Genomic DNA, 17,207 nt, shown 5'->3' with positions numbered 1-17,207 from the left:
TAAATAGATGGTTGAGATTCTCAATTTCCCCTCATGAAGAAAGACATGAAGACCTGTGACATTTGGTAGGTCAGTTGTGATATCTTGGTACAGTCCATATCACAGTAGAGGGGCTGTTGGACATATTAGAATGCATAAAGTCAGATAAATCTCTTGGACCTGACTAGATATATCCAAGAGCACTGCAAGAGGCGAGAGAAGACAGGGGCCAAGGACCCGGAAGTCGGGGCGGTAACAAATGGAGTGCCCTTCTGCAAGGAGGGTTCCAAAGAAATGCCTGGGAAATATAGACCAGTAAGCTTCACACCTGTTTTCGGTAAACCACTTGAGAAGTTTCTGAGATATAAGATATGCATGCATTTGGAAAGACAGAGTTTGACTTGGAGCAGTCAGCATAGCTTTGTGCGTGGCAGATCATGCCGTACAAATTTTGTTCGAGGTTTTTTGAGGAAGTGACCAGGAACGTTGACGAGGGTAGGACGGCGGATATAGTCTATATGGATTTCCGTAAGACCTTTGGTAAGATTCCACATAAAAGCCCGCTCTAGAAGGTTAGATCGCATGGATTACAACGTAAACTGTCAATTTGGCGACACAATTGTTTTGTCATTATGAAGCAAATGGCTATGGTGGAGGTATGCTTGGTAGACTGGAGGCCTGTGACGAGTGGAGTGCCTGTGGGTTCGATACTGTCCCCATTGCTGTTTGTTATCTATATCAATGATTTGGACGAGAGTGCACAATGCAAGGTTAGTAAGTTTGCAGATGACACTAAAATAGGAGGCATCGTTTACAGTGAGGAACGTTATAGAAATTGCCTCAGTACTTTGATCCGCTGGGTAAGTGGGCTGAGAAATAGCAAATGGAGTTTAATACAAATAAGTGTGACGTCTTTTGGAAAGTCAAATTGAGGTGGGAGTTTAATGGTGAATAAGAGGGCCTTAAGGAGTATAGTGGAACAAAAGGATGTTGGAAATCAGGTGCACGGTTGTCTGAATTTGAGTCGCAGATATACAGGAAAGTGAAGAAGACTGTTGGCACACTGGTCTACATCAGGGCATTTTATATAGAAGTTGGAACGTTATGTTGCAGTTGTACAGGATGTTGGTAAGGCTACAGTTGGAGTATTGTGCTATTTTTTTTTCACCTTGCCGTAGAAAGGATATTATTGAACTAGAAAGAGTGTAGAAGAAATTTACAAAGATTTTTCCTGGGCTAAAGGGTCTGAGTTATTGGGAGAAGTTGGACAGGTTAGAACTTATTTCTTTACAGCGTAGAAAACTGAGGGGGTTTATGTAGAAGTGTAGCTCTTATCAAATCATGACAGCCATGCATAGGGGTGAATATTTCATTTTTTTTGCAAGTTTGTGGAACCAAGGACGAGAGGACATCTGTTAATGTTTGGAGAGGACGAAAATGAAAAGGAATCTGAGGGTCACCTTTTTTACAGAGTGTGTTTTGCCAGTGGAAGTGGTTGGGGTGGGTACAATAAAACCATTGAAAAGGTATTTGGATAAATACATGGATAGGAAAGGAGCAAGGGCAGGGAAATGGGGTAAGTGTGGATGTGCATTTTGTTAGGCAATGACCAGCTGGGTCGAAGGGTCTGTTTCCATGCAGTAGAAACGTATGACTGTAAATACGTGTGTTTCGGGATAGAGACAGAGAGGGACAGACTGAGAAAAAATGTCATTGAATGATATGTTTGCAGGTTTCAGAATGCTGAAATGAAGACATTTCGATAGTATCATGCAACAAGGTTCAGTATTATGAAGAATTATGAGTGAATGGAATATTGCTGTGAGTTCAGGCGATGGAGAGAGTTGACTGAGCATATATTCTGCACCTTTGTAACTGGGAGTGAGGACAAGAGCGATTTCGGCTCATTGAGCTGTTTAAAACAGTAATTTGTCACAGTGTCATTTTTATTGAGTGTGACAGAGGGATTGTCTGCACGAGGCTGAGCTCGTTTCTTATCGAACTCACCTCATTAAATACCCCTCCCACCCCACCCCATTCTCATTGAATGCCAGCCCGATTCTCCCACCAATCATGATTGGAGGTAATCACAGTCGCCCGGATGCCCCGAGATATTCCGTGTTCCCTGGCACTGGTGCAATCTTTCAAAGGCCAATTGGCACACAGCTGAGCTTTCTCAGTTTGGAGCTGCCCTGTACATTTTACCCAGAGCATAGTAGATAAGGGGCAATTCTACCACAGTTTGTTGGCGGTGCATGGTGTGCGTCGTGGATGGGCTAGTATAGATGGGGACCATTCCCTTCCCAGAGGGGACCATACCACCAGACACACTGAGCATGGTCTGTGCTCACCACCTAGCTCAGTACAGTATCTGCGGCCTGAAGAAATGTCCAACAATACAGGACAAGCATCAACAACCTTCCCCGCTTGTCAGGGTCAGAGTCACCATATTCTCTCTGCTCCCTCACACTCACTGTATATCTGTTATAGCAGGTACAAGGCTCATGCTCCACCACTTTCACTGCCGCATGCAGCAGCTTCGCTCTCTCTCTTTCTATCTCTGTCTCTGTCTCTCTCTCTCTCCCCCCATACAGTTAGAGAATATTCCAGAGAATACCAATTATGGAATGTTTCAGATAGTGTTCCAAATAATGCCCAGTTTGAGGAAACTGGCAGTTCCCCAGTGTGTAACACATAAGAGGAAGGAATAGAGAGAATGTTTTCCAAATCACTCACATTTCAAACTATGTTGAGGCCATTCAGCCCGTCAAACGTGCTGATCTGATGCTTTCTTCGGCTGATCTGATGCTTTTCTCAGCTCCGTGTTACAGGAACCTTCAGTCATTCTACCCCCTGGGTTTCTGTCACTGTCCAGACGGCAATCAGGTATATTTACCCCAGTTTTCTTCAAGCTCCTGTTTGAGGGCATTTACCATAGAACACACTCTCCACACAGTACACTCCATCAATTATATACTTGCATGCAAGGGTCAGCATGCTTTACTTCGACCAAACAAAAATCTACGCATATTTTATGGTTATAGATCACACTTAGTAATTCTGATTATTTCACTTGACTCAAATTAATGATATTAAACCAAAAATAGCTTCTAAACACGTCTTGTTATAAAATACAATTTCGAGCAGAGAACGTTTTACCCTCAGCCATTATCCTGAATTGTACCACTTTCCTTGTTATGAATTGTTCTCTTATCCTTTGTCTGTGACTGTTTCTGTGTGTAACAGTTATACTGTCTCCCACTCAGTTGGGTGGACGGCAGGTTTGTGATGTAGAGGGAGGCCAACAGCGCAGGGTCAGTTCCTCACACTGACAGAGGTTACCAAGAAGGGGCCGCTCTCTCAACCTCACCCCATCACCCGAGGTGTGGTGATCTTCAGGATAAACCACCATGAGTGGTCTCTCGAATGAGAGTTCTTGTGGCATCTATTCTACCGATGTTAGCATTTTAATATTTTTAAAAATATCTTTATTGAAAAAATATTTTTAATATTATAATTACACAACTCAAATAACTGATAAAAATTACACCCATGTGTATATACATACAAAACACGTTAAAAACACTAAACGGACAGAAGAAAAACAAAAATAAACAATAAATAAAGAATAAATAATGCAGTTCATCATAACAAAATGATAGCTCACGTTCTTCAAGGGTATTAACTGATATCCATTTTTATGTTCATTATTCTTCCTCTCTGGATATAAGATTCATTACATAATATCGTCAAAGCTGTATAAACCCCTTCTGAGAGTGGCAGATAAGCCTGTATCACGGTAATCCAAAAAGGTCTGCCATATCTTATATAAATCTCTGTATTTTAGTGCACCATACTGGTGAGAAAATCCGACTGGGTGTTCTCCATGAAGAGCTTACATCGAACCAACAGACCCGGGGTGGGTGTTTGGGGTGGGGGTGGGGGTGGTGGTTTCAAACATCCAACACGACAGAATGTTTTTCCTAGCACAGAAAGTAAGGGCATTTTTTCACATGTGCATCTGTGTAAAGTACCTTGGGCAGGCTCAGGAAAAGAGAAACCAAGTCCATCTCCAATTCAGTCCCCTCGACCTACTCTATCACACCTGACACAGTGCTCCAATATATATGAAGCCTGCAGCAGGACCACAAGCAATGAGTAAGAGTGCCTGTCGTCGTTCTGCATTTCGGACATGCTGAAAATAATCCCACTTTGAATTTTGGGAGATAATCTGGGTTCAGATAGACCCTATGAAGAATTTCCAACTGCATGGAATGGGTCCTATTACAGATCAAAATCCTTCAAGCATTTTCACAAATGTCCTCCCATCTCTCCGAGGTGTTCTGAACTCTCAACACTCTCTCGCAGACATCACAAAGCTGCACAGTCTCGTCTGAGGGGACACACTCCAACTAATGATAAAGGGTACTGACAGAGAGTGTATTCTAAGCAATAAGCATCCACTTCTCTCTATCGGATCTGTAAGAATCTGTGTTTTTTTTAATCAAAGCTTTGATCGAAAAAAAAAACAGAAGATTTCCCTATTAGGTAGTCCATACTTATGAGTCATTTGATCAAATGATGTCTTTCTTTCTCCCTCAAATAACACATGTTGGCTCAGTAGATAGCACTGCGGCCTCACAGCACCAGGATCCAAAGATGTGCAGGTTAGATGAATTGGCTATTGATAAATCACCCGTAGTGTTCAGGGATGTGTAGGTTGGAGCATTAGTCAGGGTAAATATAGGATGGTAGGGGAATGGGTCTGGATGGGTTACTCTTCAAAGGGTCGAAGCGGACTTGCTGGGCCCATGTGCTTGTATCCACACTGTAGGGATTCTACTAATTCTAAATCACTCAAGCAAGGCACGCCCCTGGCTACCCACAGTTTAAATCTGGAATCCATTATCCCTGGTTGACAACCCGGGATACAAATTACAGGGGTAAGAAACATGGTTTTGGTTGAATTGCCTCTATCTGACGCATTGTCATTCATGCTTTAACAGTATTGATAATTATTGGGTTATGGCAATACTCCAAAAATGTTTTTTTTGGTCTAAGACCAGCAGACTAGTCAGGGTTCACTTTGTCTGAGAGTGTTCGATATTTAACTGTCTTGACACCGAGTCCTCAGTGGCCCAGACACTAACATAGGATAATAAAGAGCTTAATTGATAGCTTTTAATCTGGGAGATCTCGTCCCCACAATCTGTCGCTTATGATGCCAAAAAAAGAGCTCAACCAGCCATTAAGTTCCCTAACTATCTGTCTGGGAAACATCAAAGGAAACATTCACACGGGGTATAGCAAATAAGGAAGGAAATTCATTTTAAGGACAGCTATCCGACCTAACCAGGATGTTGGAAGTGCCTCCCATCTTTGAAGGTCTTGTTTAATTTTGTCAAAAAAATGGACATAGTTCACGTTAAATAAATGATTAAAGACTGATGTACTGAACATACTGAAAGAGCGAAACCACCCCCGTGACCATCTGAAAGAAAACCAGTATTTGCCTTCAACATCAGGTATTTCCCTGAGACCTCCCATAGGCATGGCCACAAACTTTGTAAAATTAATCTTATAGCCAGAAAAGCGATAAGACAATTAATGCATTGCATCACGTGAGCTGCTGAAACTGTGGGATTTGAAAAAAATCATAAGACCCTCATCTGCATAGAACATAATCTCATGTTGCTTCTATCTTACTTCTGGGTCAGGTATGTTGGGGTAATATTCCCAATTGTGTTGGATGCCACCGTGTCTAAAATTGTTGCAGGGATGGGGAAGAGATCAACCCTCGTGTGACATTTGCGCGGGTTAAAGAAGAAAATAAAATCCCTACTTGTGAGGTAGATCTGCCTCCAGACATCCACCAGCTCTAGTTCTGCACACAAACCCACTAATTGCTTACATTATAACAAGGGTATTGGGGGACATTTGGACATTCTGTCCACCGTGTGTCCATCAGACAGTTGAAATCTCCTTCTACAATCATGTGCCACGATGCAAGATAACTTAATTTGGAAAATGCATCTGCCAGGATTTTAATAGGGTGCGCCAGGGGGCAATAAGCATTCAAAATACTGTATTATTTCCCACAGTTCAAGTCTTTGGGGGATGATGATCCTTCCGTGAGTGTCTAATACAATCTAGTAATTTAAATGGAAGATTCTTCTTCACTAGTATGGCTTCTCCCCACTCCTTGTATTAAAAGACAAGAAATAAACCCTATCAAACCCGCCCTGCTATAACGTCAAATGTTTCTTGTCATCAAGGTGCATCTCCTGCAATAGGACAACATCCACCCTCCCTTTTTGAAGACTAGAAAGTACATTTTTCCTCTTTACTGGCAGATGGTTCCCCTTAATGTTGCAGGTACAATGTTTAAGCACATCATTATCCATAACGCACTGTAGCAACATTTCAACTCTAGAGTTTCACATTGAATTACACATCGCTGATCATTAATGAAAAAAAAGACTTATTGAGCCTATAAAACAGTACAAACTAAAACTACTACAACTAACAAGCTCTCAAAACTTTCCAAAGCTAAACACATAAAAAACCAAAGAATGAAATATTCAAAACGCCAAAGACACTCGATTGGGGAATTCCCCCCCCCCCCCCCCCCACCTCCTACTGGGGAAGCTTACATATCTCAAAACGTTATCTTGTGCTTGCTAACAATATGGAATCCAGGGCAATTAACAACAAAAGTCGGACTTGAACTGCCCTTCGGTCGGCACTTAGCCATTGCAACTACCTTTGCAACTCCCTCCAGATTGAGCTGCACCCCAGATAAGAGCGAAGAAAGAGGAAACGAGTAGTAATACCAATGAAGAAATTAAAAATGAGTACTCTACCCATTCCTGACTATAATTTAATGCTGGTTAATACCAGAAAAATCCAACAACATTTCTTTAGGAGAAACATGATTATCTAAATATCCAGCTTACTTTAAGATGTCCACAAAGTTTTCGCTTTCTCTGGAGAGTCAGACGAGTTCGTGGATCCATTGAAAGCAATACAGAGCACCGCTGGCTACCGTAAGGAATACTGAATCCAGAGTTCCCTTCCCCTTCTTTTGATCTCATCAAAAGATTTTCTTTCTTGAATCACCGCCGCTGAAAAGTCCTGAAAGAACATAATCCTGGAGCCCTCGTGAATTAAACCCATCGGATCTTTCCACTGGGTTCTGAAAGCTTCCATAAGTCTTTGTTTGTCCCCTGAACTATGTAATCGCGTAAGGACGGGATGAAGGCGTTGGTCTGAGTCTGACTTCCGCGCCGTAACTGTCTCCCTCTTCACCCGTCCCTCCTCAGTTTCGAAGTGAAGGAATCGCTGCAGCCAGTTCTTGAAAAAACTCACCAGCTGACCACCTTCTGTCCGCTCCAGCAAAGCGATGATGTGAATATTCTTCATCTTACCCCTGTTCTCGCGCTCGTCATCTTGTTCAGTTAAGGTGCAGAACTGTTTTTCAAGGGTGAGGATCCTCTCCCAAGAGGAATCGATCACAGTCGCTGTCGCTGCAGTTCGCCGCTTAGCATCGTCTGTTCTGTTTCCAAGGCTGTCAAGTTGCTGCTCATGTTTTGGAGCACGGCTGAGAGCGGCTAGAGCCACGGCTGAATCCTTCTTCAATCATGCCTTCATTCGTTTCACGTAACTTGATGAACTCAGTGACCAAGGCCTGGTGAGTAACTTGGTCCATCGAACGAGCAGAGTGGGTTGCAGCTATGGCCTCAGGTATGCTCGATGCTTGTTGGGACTTACTCGATCCTTTCCTCATGTTTTGTCACTTCACTTTGACAAATCGGGATTAGTAAAGATGCTATCGCTCTTTTAGTGTTGAATTTTACGTAAATGGCTGGGATGGGGTGGGTTAGAGAATCACTTTGCCCGTGTGTTGATGTAGAGCCCAGCAAAGCAGACCTTGTGGATCACCGCCGTCTAGTATTGTCGTTTGTATAGTCCAAATTTATTGTCATTGTCATAGAACCTCGACAGTGTGGAGGCAGGACGTTCCGTCCATTAAGTCCACACTGACTCACCAAACAGCATCCCACCTGGACGTGCCCCACCAATCTTATCCATGTAACCCGGCATTTCCCATAACTAACCCCCCTAATCTATGCACCCTGGGCACTATGGGCAATCCACTTTAAACTGCACATATTTGGACTGTGGCAGGAAACTGGAGCACTGGGAGGAAACCCACACAGGCACGGGGAGAATGTTCAAACTCCACATAGAGGGTCGCCCGAGGTTAGAAATGAACCCAGCTCCTTGGTGATGTGAGGCAGCAATGCTACCCACAGATCCAACATACACCTCCGTTAGTTCTGTTAGTAACCTGTGGCTGAGTAATGAACTAAGCCTGACTTGTTCTTATCACTGGACCTGACCCAGTCTGAGACCTTTATTACCGGCCGTATCACCAACCTGTTTACATTTAAAATTTGTTGTTAGCAGTGGAAGAGTGGGACGAGAAAAGGAAAGAGTGACACCCTCCATCCTCTGTCACAACTGTAGTGAGAAAAAAATCACAAAGTGGGAATTCATTCAAGTGGGAATTCTCTTTCCCAGAAGTTTGGGATGGCTGAATCTTTACATTATATCAAGGTTGGCTTCGTCTGATTTTCCATAGACAGGTGAATCAGGGATAATGGTGCATGGAGAGAAAAGTACAGCTGGAACCACAATGAGATGAGCCATGACCTTATTTACTGGTGGAGTAGTGTCAAAGGGCCGAATGGCCCACTCGTGTCCCTCAGCTCTGTGTTCTGATGTTCCGTTCAGCCCTTTGGATCTGCTACATAGGGGCCGATCAAGGCCACTCCGATGGTTAGGTGCAGTTTTGGAAATGTACTGGGAAAATCCAGGCTGGGTGAGGAAGTGACAGTCACCCCCAATCTATGTTTCCAGGCTTCCCCTCTCCGCAACCTCTGCTCCAGATGTGAGTGGTGTCACAGACTCAGATTTACTGTGAATACAGCCCCCATACCCTACCCAGCGTTAACTCAAACAAATCCTCATTCACCGAGTGTAGCATTACATAACACAACTTCCCGGAAAATAACCAGTTACTTTGCAAAAGCATAACATGTGAAATTAATAAACAGTAAGAAGAATAGGGTATTCGGCCCCTCAAGCTTGCACTGTCTTTTAATACCACATGGCTGATCTACTCCAGGGCTCGACTCCAATTTCTTCCCGAAACCTTGTATCCGTCCACACCTCTCTGGGTTAGGGAATTCCAGACATTCACTACCTTCTGAGAGAAGACATCACTTTGCATTTCAGATAAATACCGAATATAGAATATCGATTTCTATGTCCTCGAGTTCGAGACTCCACTCAGGAATGGTAACAACCTTTCAACATCTACCTTCTCAAGTCCCTTCTACGTCTTGTATTTTGCAGCAGTATCACTCCTCATTCATTTAAACCCCAATGAATAATCGCGTCTCCATTTTACAGATTCTCAATAACACAACCCTTTCATCCCTGGAAGCCGGCTAATGAACCAACCTACTTATTTGCTGCCCCAACATGCTGACTTTATGTTTCATACACAGGAACACTCCAATCCCTTTGTACTGTTCTTTTTCTGGAAGTTCTCTCTATTAAATAACAGCCTGCCTTTTGATTCTCAGTGTCATCCTCAAACTCGAATGTATATTGCACTCAGCTCCCTCCTTCAGACTATCAGTATAGAGTGTAAATAATTGATGCCATCGGACTGATATACCTTTATCATGACGATCCATTAATCCTGACTGTCCGATTTCTATATGTTAAGCAATCATTATCCCATGTTAACACATTTTCCGTAATCCTACGAGCTTCTGTCTTGTGTAAGCACTTTTATTTTGTAATACCTTGTGGAAAAACTCTGGAAAGCCTGGTGTCTAAAAGATCCCCTTTATCAAATCCGCTTGTTACTTTCCCAGGCATCTCCAGAAGTACTTTGCATGATTTTACAGGGCAAAATATAATTTATCTTTCACACAACCTCACTCAATCTGCGTGAAGCTTTTCTGAATGTCCATGCTGGCCAGGTTTTCCAAATTAAGCTAGTCCCATCTGCTTTCATTTGGCCCATATGCATCTAAATGTTTCCCATCCATATGTTTGTCCAAATGAGTTTTAAATGTTTTAGCTGTACATGGATTTACCACTCTTCCTCTGGCAGCTCATTCCATACCCACGCCACCCAATGTGTAAAAACACTGCCCCTGCATCCCTCTTAAATTTTCCCTCTTTCACCTTAAACCTGTGCCTTCTATCGCTGAACTCCCCCATCATGTGGAAAAGACCTTGGCTATTCACCCTATCCATACCTCTCATGATTTTAGAAACTTCTCTAATGTTATCCCTCAACCTTCTACACTCCATCCAATACTAACTTCAAGAACATCTATTTAAAGATAAATAGTGCAAATTTGAAACTATAGTAAACATGACAGGTAAACAATACTGAGCCCAAACTTCATACTGTGATTTGTTTTTTTTTCCCCATTACGATACTAAGGCAGCATGAAACGCTTACTAGTGCCAATAAGAAGTCAAGCACCTGATATCCTTTGTCTAAAGGAGGTGATGATCTCGACAGTGAAAACGCATTTATGGCCAGATCTTTATAATGCCACATAGTCAACATTCTCTCTCCTGGCCTCCCTATGACCTTGATTGCTTGTGTCTTCTTTATCTTGCACTCAATAGAGAGAACCTCCTACTCCTTAATTTAAACCCATTTTATATCAGCTTCTCGTTCACTACTGCTAAAAGCCGGTTTATCTTTGCCACTCCCTCTTTTCCCTGTCACCTCTGGCAAACTATTAAAAAGCCAAGTTTCCAATGCTTTTCAGTTGTGAAGAAGTGTCACATTGGGCTTGAAATGCGAACGCTGTTTCTCTGTCTCTGCAGATACTGACAGACCTGCTGAGTTTCTCCAGAAATGAATAGGCACAGAACAAATTTTCACAACACAAATAACTATGGATACTGGCAATAAAAATGCCAAAATTGCTTGAGAAACTGGGAGCTTTGTCGAGGGTCACTGGACCTGAAAGTTTAACACTGCATTCATTCCAGAAGATGCTGCAACATCTTCAGCAATTTCTGTTTTTGGATAATTTTCAATGTAGGATGTCAAAGATGCTCAAACATCCTGTCCAACATGGAGTGACGAATATTGGGAACTGAACAATAACGCATGGTGCGCAAGTTCCTTGACTCTTAAACAACATAAGTCTGGCATCACTGACACTACGGAGCTCTTAATCATGGTCAAGGAGAAAAACAGAGGGAAACACATTCAATTCCAATACAGAAGGTGACATTGTGGAAGAGAAACGATTTAGATCATTACTTTAAATGGATTGAGTTAAAGTAACAAATTAGAGGCGTGACACCAGGGAGAGGCCCTCAGCAGAATGACAATGTGACAATGCAAGTGTTACCGCATCAGAAACCAGGTTAGGTAGAGAATACAGGGCTGATGGGTGAATGGGTCTCGGTATGAACTGGGGGAAAGTCAGTAGAATTGAATTGTAGATATTGCAACTCAAACTGGGTTATTATTTGATGCTGTAGACCACAGCAGCAGCAGAAACAAAATTGTATTCAATGACAATATGTAATATTTTCCCGACGATAATTCATCAGTCTACCATTAGCATCAGCCGATCCATGGTTCAGTGATGAGTGTGGCTGAACATGCCAGGGTCTAAATCACGTGGACCTAAACCTGGTGACAACCCAATAAAGCTACCACACTTAACTGGTTATATTCCGACCAGCGGAACTAATGTCTGATGGAGAGGGGAAATGATCCTAAGACTAACAGATCAGATCTAAGCTCTGTCGTCCTGCCAAATCCAAACATAAATGTCGATGAATGATTAAACAATTTGCAGGAGGAGAGGACTCCACAAATATCCTCATCCTAAATATCTGAACAGCCCTGTACGTCATTGAAAAAAGTCAATGATGCGGTGTCTGCACTATCCTCAGCCAGACTTGTTGAGTTGATGGTCCAACTCACACTCATCATGATTCCTGTAGAATCACAGACGCCAGCCTTCAATCAATTCGATTCGCTGTACGTTCATGAGGAAACAGCTGAACACGACAGATACGACAAAGGCAATGGACCCTTACTCCATTACTGCAATAGGACTGAAGACTTGTGCTGCACAACAAGCCGTGCCCATGTGGAAGACGTTTCATTCCATCTCTAACTCTGACATCTCCCTGGCAATGAGGAAAATTACTCAACTATGTCCAGTCCCTGAATAGGAGAATAATTACAATCTGACCAATTACCACACCCTCAGTCCCATCTCGACTGTCAAATTGTTGGGAAAGTAGCACCAAAATGATCAGGTCAGTGTGGTTTCTGATCGGTCCCCATGTGGACATGGTGCTGTAGTGGACATAACATTGGATTACGAATCCAGACCAGGCCAATGCTCTGGCAGCTGGTGGAAGTTAAGAATAATTAATAAAATATCGAGACCTAAAATCTGGTGTCAGTAATAGTGTCCAATGTTGATTGTAAACATCGATCTCCTTTCCCAATGTACTTTCAGGAAGTTAATCTCCCGTGCTTTCCTGGTCTGGCCGAAAAGTGACTCCAGACACACAGACATGGTCTCTGAATCGGCCAAGTGAGACACGCAATAGTATCAAACTTCCCTGATGTCTTAAAGGATAAAACCTGACAGATCATCCGGCATCAACCTCGTTATCAGAAAAGTGAATGGGAAACACAGTCCTGTTGACCCTGCATGGACATCCTTCCTAACATCTGAGAGCTTGTGACAACATTTACAGAGCTTTCCCACAGACTGCACAGACACATCGGGAGAGGAGGAGGTCATTCAGCACATTGAGCTTTCCCCATGCTAATTCATGGCGGAACATTTCCTCAATGCAGTTTTCCCCACACAATGTTCATATTCTAAAATATGTTTAAACATGATGGGCCTTCGGCTTGTTTATTAAGTATGATTTGACTGCAATGCGATTCCTGAACCATTTTCTATAAAGTGAAATATCATCTCTGCTTCAAATCCGTCACACTCTGTCAGAGTTTTATATATCACAGAGATCTCCACCCATTTTCCTAAAGCCCGTTGTTTACAGTCCGAGTCACCCCAAACTCTGCTCCCACAACTAACCTGTCATCCCAGAGATCAGTCTGGTCATCCTTCACTGCACACCCTCAATGTCATATTTGCCCTTTATTAGGTAAGGACACCAAAACTGCACACAACACTGCACAATGTTCGAGATGGGGTCCCACCCTTTTACAGTTGCAGTAAATGAGCCTTACTCCAGTATTCTAAATCCCCCTGGAATGAAGGTGAATACACCATTTATCTGCCTACCTGCTTTCTGCTCCTGCAATATTGCTTTCAGTGACTGGGAAACAAGGAGATCCAGATTCTTTTCACTGTTACAGCTCCCCACTTTCTGGGTCTATGTTCACTCTATACAGCGTGCCATTGCCATTCCCAGTATTGACTTCTGTGTTCAGAACTCACTGCCCTACATGGACTCGGAAGGTTGGGCAGAAGAAAACTAAAATGCAGCATAAGTTCATTTATTGCTCAAAATTTTCAACCAATCACTTTTCAAATGATGGGCTGCCATTCAATTGATCCCATCAAAGTACATAACCTGTCATCTCTGCCATTGCTCTCCATCTGCCAGGTATTTGCCCAGTCACTCCACTTGTCTCAATCACCTTGGAACCATTTTTACATCCTCCTCATCCACTCACAAGCTGACATCATTTAGTGCTGTCAGTGGTCTTGGGAATATTGCAATTGAGCCCCTCAACCAAAAAATATGATGTGTATTAGGAGTAGCTAGATGCCAAATCTCGATCCTTGTTATATCCTCCAAGCCTTCCATTCAAAAAACATTGTTTTGTTCCTACTCACTGTTTCCTGTCAGCTCTCTCATTCTAAAACCATGATCATATATTAGCCCCAGTCCCACAGAATTCGAATTTGCACAAAATGCTTGGGGATTTATCAAAAAAATCTTTCTGATTTTCCAATCGTATTGCGTTGATACCTTCTCTATAATTTTGCTCAAATATGATTCCTATTTCATAAACCTCTGTTGACTTTGTCTATGCCTATTAATTTAAGTCCAATATTTTCTCTAAAACGTTTTAGTTGCTAATTTCATTCTATTCACTTTTTCTCACCAGATTAAAGTTCAGCAGTATTGCGAGGAATCTTTGCTTTTTTAAACAGTGGGTGGGAACCATCCCACATCTTGCTAAAGGTTCGGTTCAGTCTGATACATAGAGCCAAAGGTCAAGCAAACATCACACTTTCCATTCACTTCTACAAAGGGCTGACATCACATTTCTTCAGGATTTAAAGTATTTTATAAATTACTTATAAAATCATTTGTCACGTTAAAGAACTGGACAATAAATGTCATTGTATACAATAAGAGTGAAGCCTGTGACAGCAGAGTTAGCTTTGGAGGACAGTGTGTGCACTTTCTAAATTCTGGGAGCACTTTGGGAGACTGCTCCCAGATGGTGATAGTGAGCATATCTGGAATGCACTGTTTAGATTTGGGAATCCATGGGAAACAATCTGTGGTTTCACTAATACTTGGCTTGCGTTGTTGGTGTACAGTAAGCAATTCATAAGTAGCTTTATGTATTGGTGTTGACTACCTGAATGGTATTCAAATCTGCCAGGTTGCCTTCAATAGTGTGAATGCATCTATTGTAAATATTTGGAATATTACAGAACTGCCCAGTGCTTGGCAAATTCAGGGGGGACAGAAAATCACTGAGTAATTTGAAATTAAGAATCCAAGAGGACGTAACCACTGAAGTATTCAATTCAAATAGTTAAATGAAATGCTCACATCTAAAATACCTGTAATCCATAGGAATGGATGGACTGACAGAATTGGGATCAAATTCCTGGCTGGAGAGTGTGAAATGTGCTTTGATAAAGTCACCTGCATTTACCAACAATAATTTGGCAAGCTCAGAAATTTAAAAAACAATACAAGCTTCATTGCTGCTCCAGTCGGGTCCCAAACTCTGAAAAAAAACAATGTTCCGGTTTATTGCATACACTCTGAAACATGTGTTTCTTCTACAGATCTTGCAAGTTTGCCCAATGAGCATAGTCCATCTGAATGATGTTGCTAACTTTGGCCAACTCATTTCTTTCCGAGCCTCTATAACCTGAAGAGTGACCAGAAGCAATTACTCCACATAGGTGGGAACATTACCGACGAGGATTTTTTCCTTCAGAATTGACTTCCATATATTCAGTGCCCAGAACAGACAAAAAGCTTGTTACCTTATATAGAGCAATGATTCAGTGGGAGTAAAATGCTAACCTTTTCTTGCTTAACAATCACGCTGCCTAAATTTTAAACATGAACACTTCTGAATAGTTCACCACATCCTAATGAAATATTTTGTGCGAAACAAATCACATGATCCATAGTTATTCAGATAATAAAACAAGTTTGTTCATTGAAGAAACCAGAGGAAAAGGTCATGAAACAATGTGAGTTTGACATACCTCATTCATCATTGCAAGTGCATTCTCTGCGTAAATTCTCCTTTTCCTCATCGAAGTATTTAACTTCTTGAATAATTGAGAGAATGAAGTCACAGTTGTACAACACAAAATCAGACCCTTCAGTCCAACTTGCCCATGCTGACCAGATATCCAAAATTAATCTAGTCCCATTTGCCAGCATTTGTTCCATATCCATCTTAAACCCTTTCTACTGATTATCAGTTTATTTTACATATCAGACTTGAAATACTGAACTTTTGTTTCTCCCAACATTGGTGAAAGAAATCATAAGTTCATTCATCCAAATTAATTTTGTAATCTTTCACAAAGAAACAAGTGAGAACAACATATAGCTGAGTGCAAAACAAAATACTGCAGCTGCGTGATATCGAGAAAAACTCTAAAGCTGAGGCACTGATATTGCACAGGTTTGTCAGCACGGTTTCAATTATTAACAATAATTTAGTAATGTCGTAGCCTTCACATAGTAAAGGTAAATGTGAGATATATGAATTTCATGAATTGATTCCTATTGCACTTTGAGAAGATTTAACCAAGAATAATTTTTGTTGATAAAAGGAGAAAGTGACGACCAAAGAAGCTGGACATCAGAGTCGAAAAGTGTCATGCTGGAAAAGCACAGCAAGTCAGGCAGCATCCGAGAAGCAGGAGAGTTGATGTTTCGGGCATAAGCCCTTCATCAGGAATCACAGGCTTCAGAAAAATAACTGGCATAACTTATGCCAATCCATATGCAGAAGGGTCAGAGCATGTTACTATCAGATTAGAGACTAATTTCAGATTTGGTACCATTCATGCAACATTTCAGTATGATATTTACATATGTACCTAAAAGAGAAGTTGTCTAAAATTACAAGCTCTAGAATGATTATACGATTAAACCTGGAAATAAAGCTGGTGAGCAAGAATGGCAAAGTGAAGTCCCATCAGTATCGCCTTGGGCAGTGTCAAGTAAGAATTTGACAACAGAGTTATCACTTTGGTGTAACCTGCAGTCTGGCCAAATTGCAGCAAAAATCTGTTCAATTTTATCTGCAAACTATAGAATGCAAAATCCTCCTTGCATAATAATGAGGCAGCATTTTGGGATGTCATTTTTAAAATATATTATTTTCAAAGTTACTCACAATTAACAGTGATCACTTGGTGCTGTCTGCATAACACAGTACGAAAAGGAATTAACAAAAAAAACATTATAACCCAAATTCAGAGTCACTAATTCATTGATATTGCATGGGTCCAGCATTTATAAGTAATCAATTTTTAAAAATAAATACAGATACATTTACTAACTATATTGGAGTACAGTCAAGTTTCTTACTGAACAGTGACAGGATTGGACAGAGTCCGCATGGATTTAAGAGAGGGGAATGATACTTAGCAAATCTACTGAAAGAATCTACAGAGTCGAGTCTTAAAGAAAAAATTGCAGGACATTTGGAAAAGCTTATCATTAAACATGGTAGACTGGGTTTTGTGAAAGAGAAACTATATTTGACAAATTTACGACAGTTCATTGAGGAGATAACAAGCAGGGCTGACAAAGGGCAATCCAATGATGTTCCGTATTTGGATTTTAAAAATGTAAATGATAAGGTGCTACATAAAAGTTAATTGCACAATTTA

Source organism: Chiloscyllium plagiosum, unplaced genomic scaffold (genome assembly GCF_037043375.1).
Source record: "Chiloscyllium plagiosum isolate Xiang-an unplaced genomic scaffold, Cpla_swu_hap1 HiC_scaffold_51, whole genome shotgun sequence".
In the NCBI taxonomy this organism is placed as follows: Eukaryota; Metazoa; Chordata; class Chondrichthyes; order Orectolobiformes; family Hemiscylliidae; genus Chiloscyllium; species Chiloscyllium plagiosum.
This window is presented reverse-complemented; position numbering follows the sequence as displayed.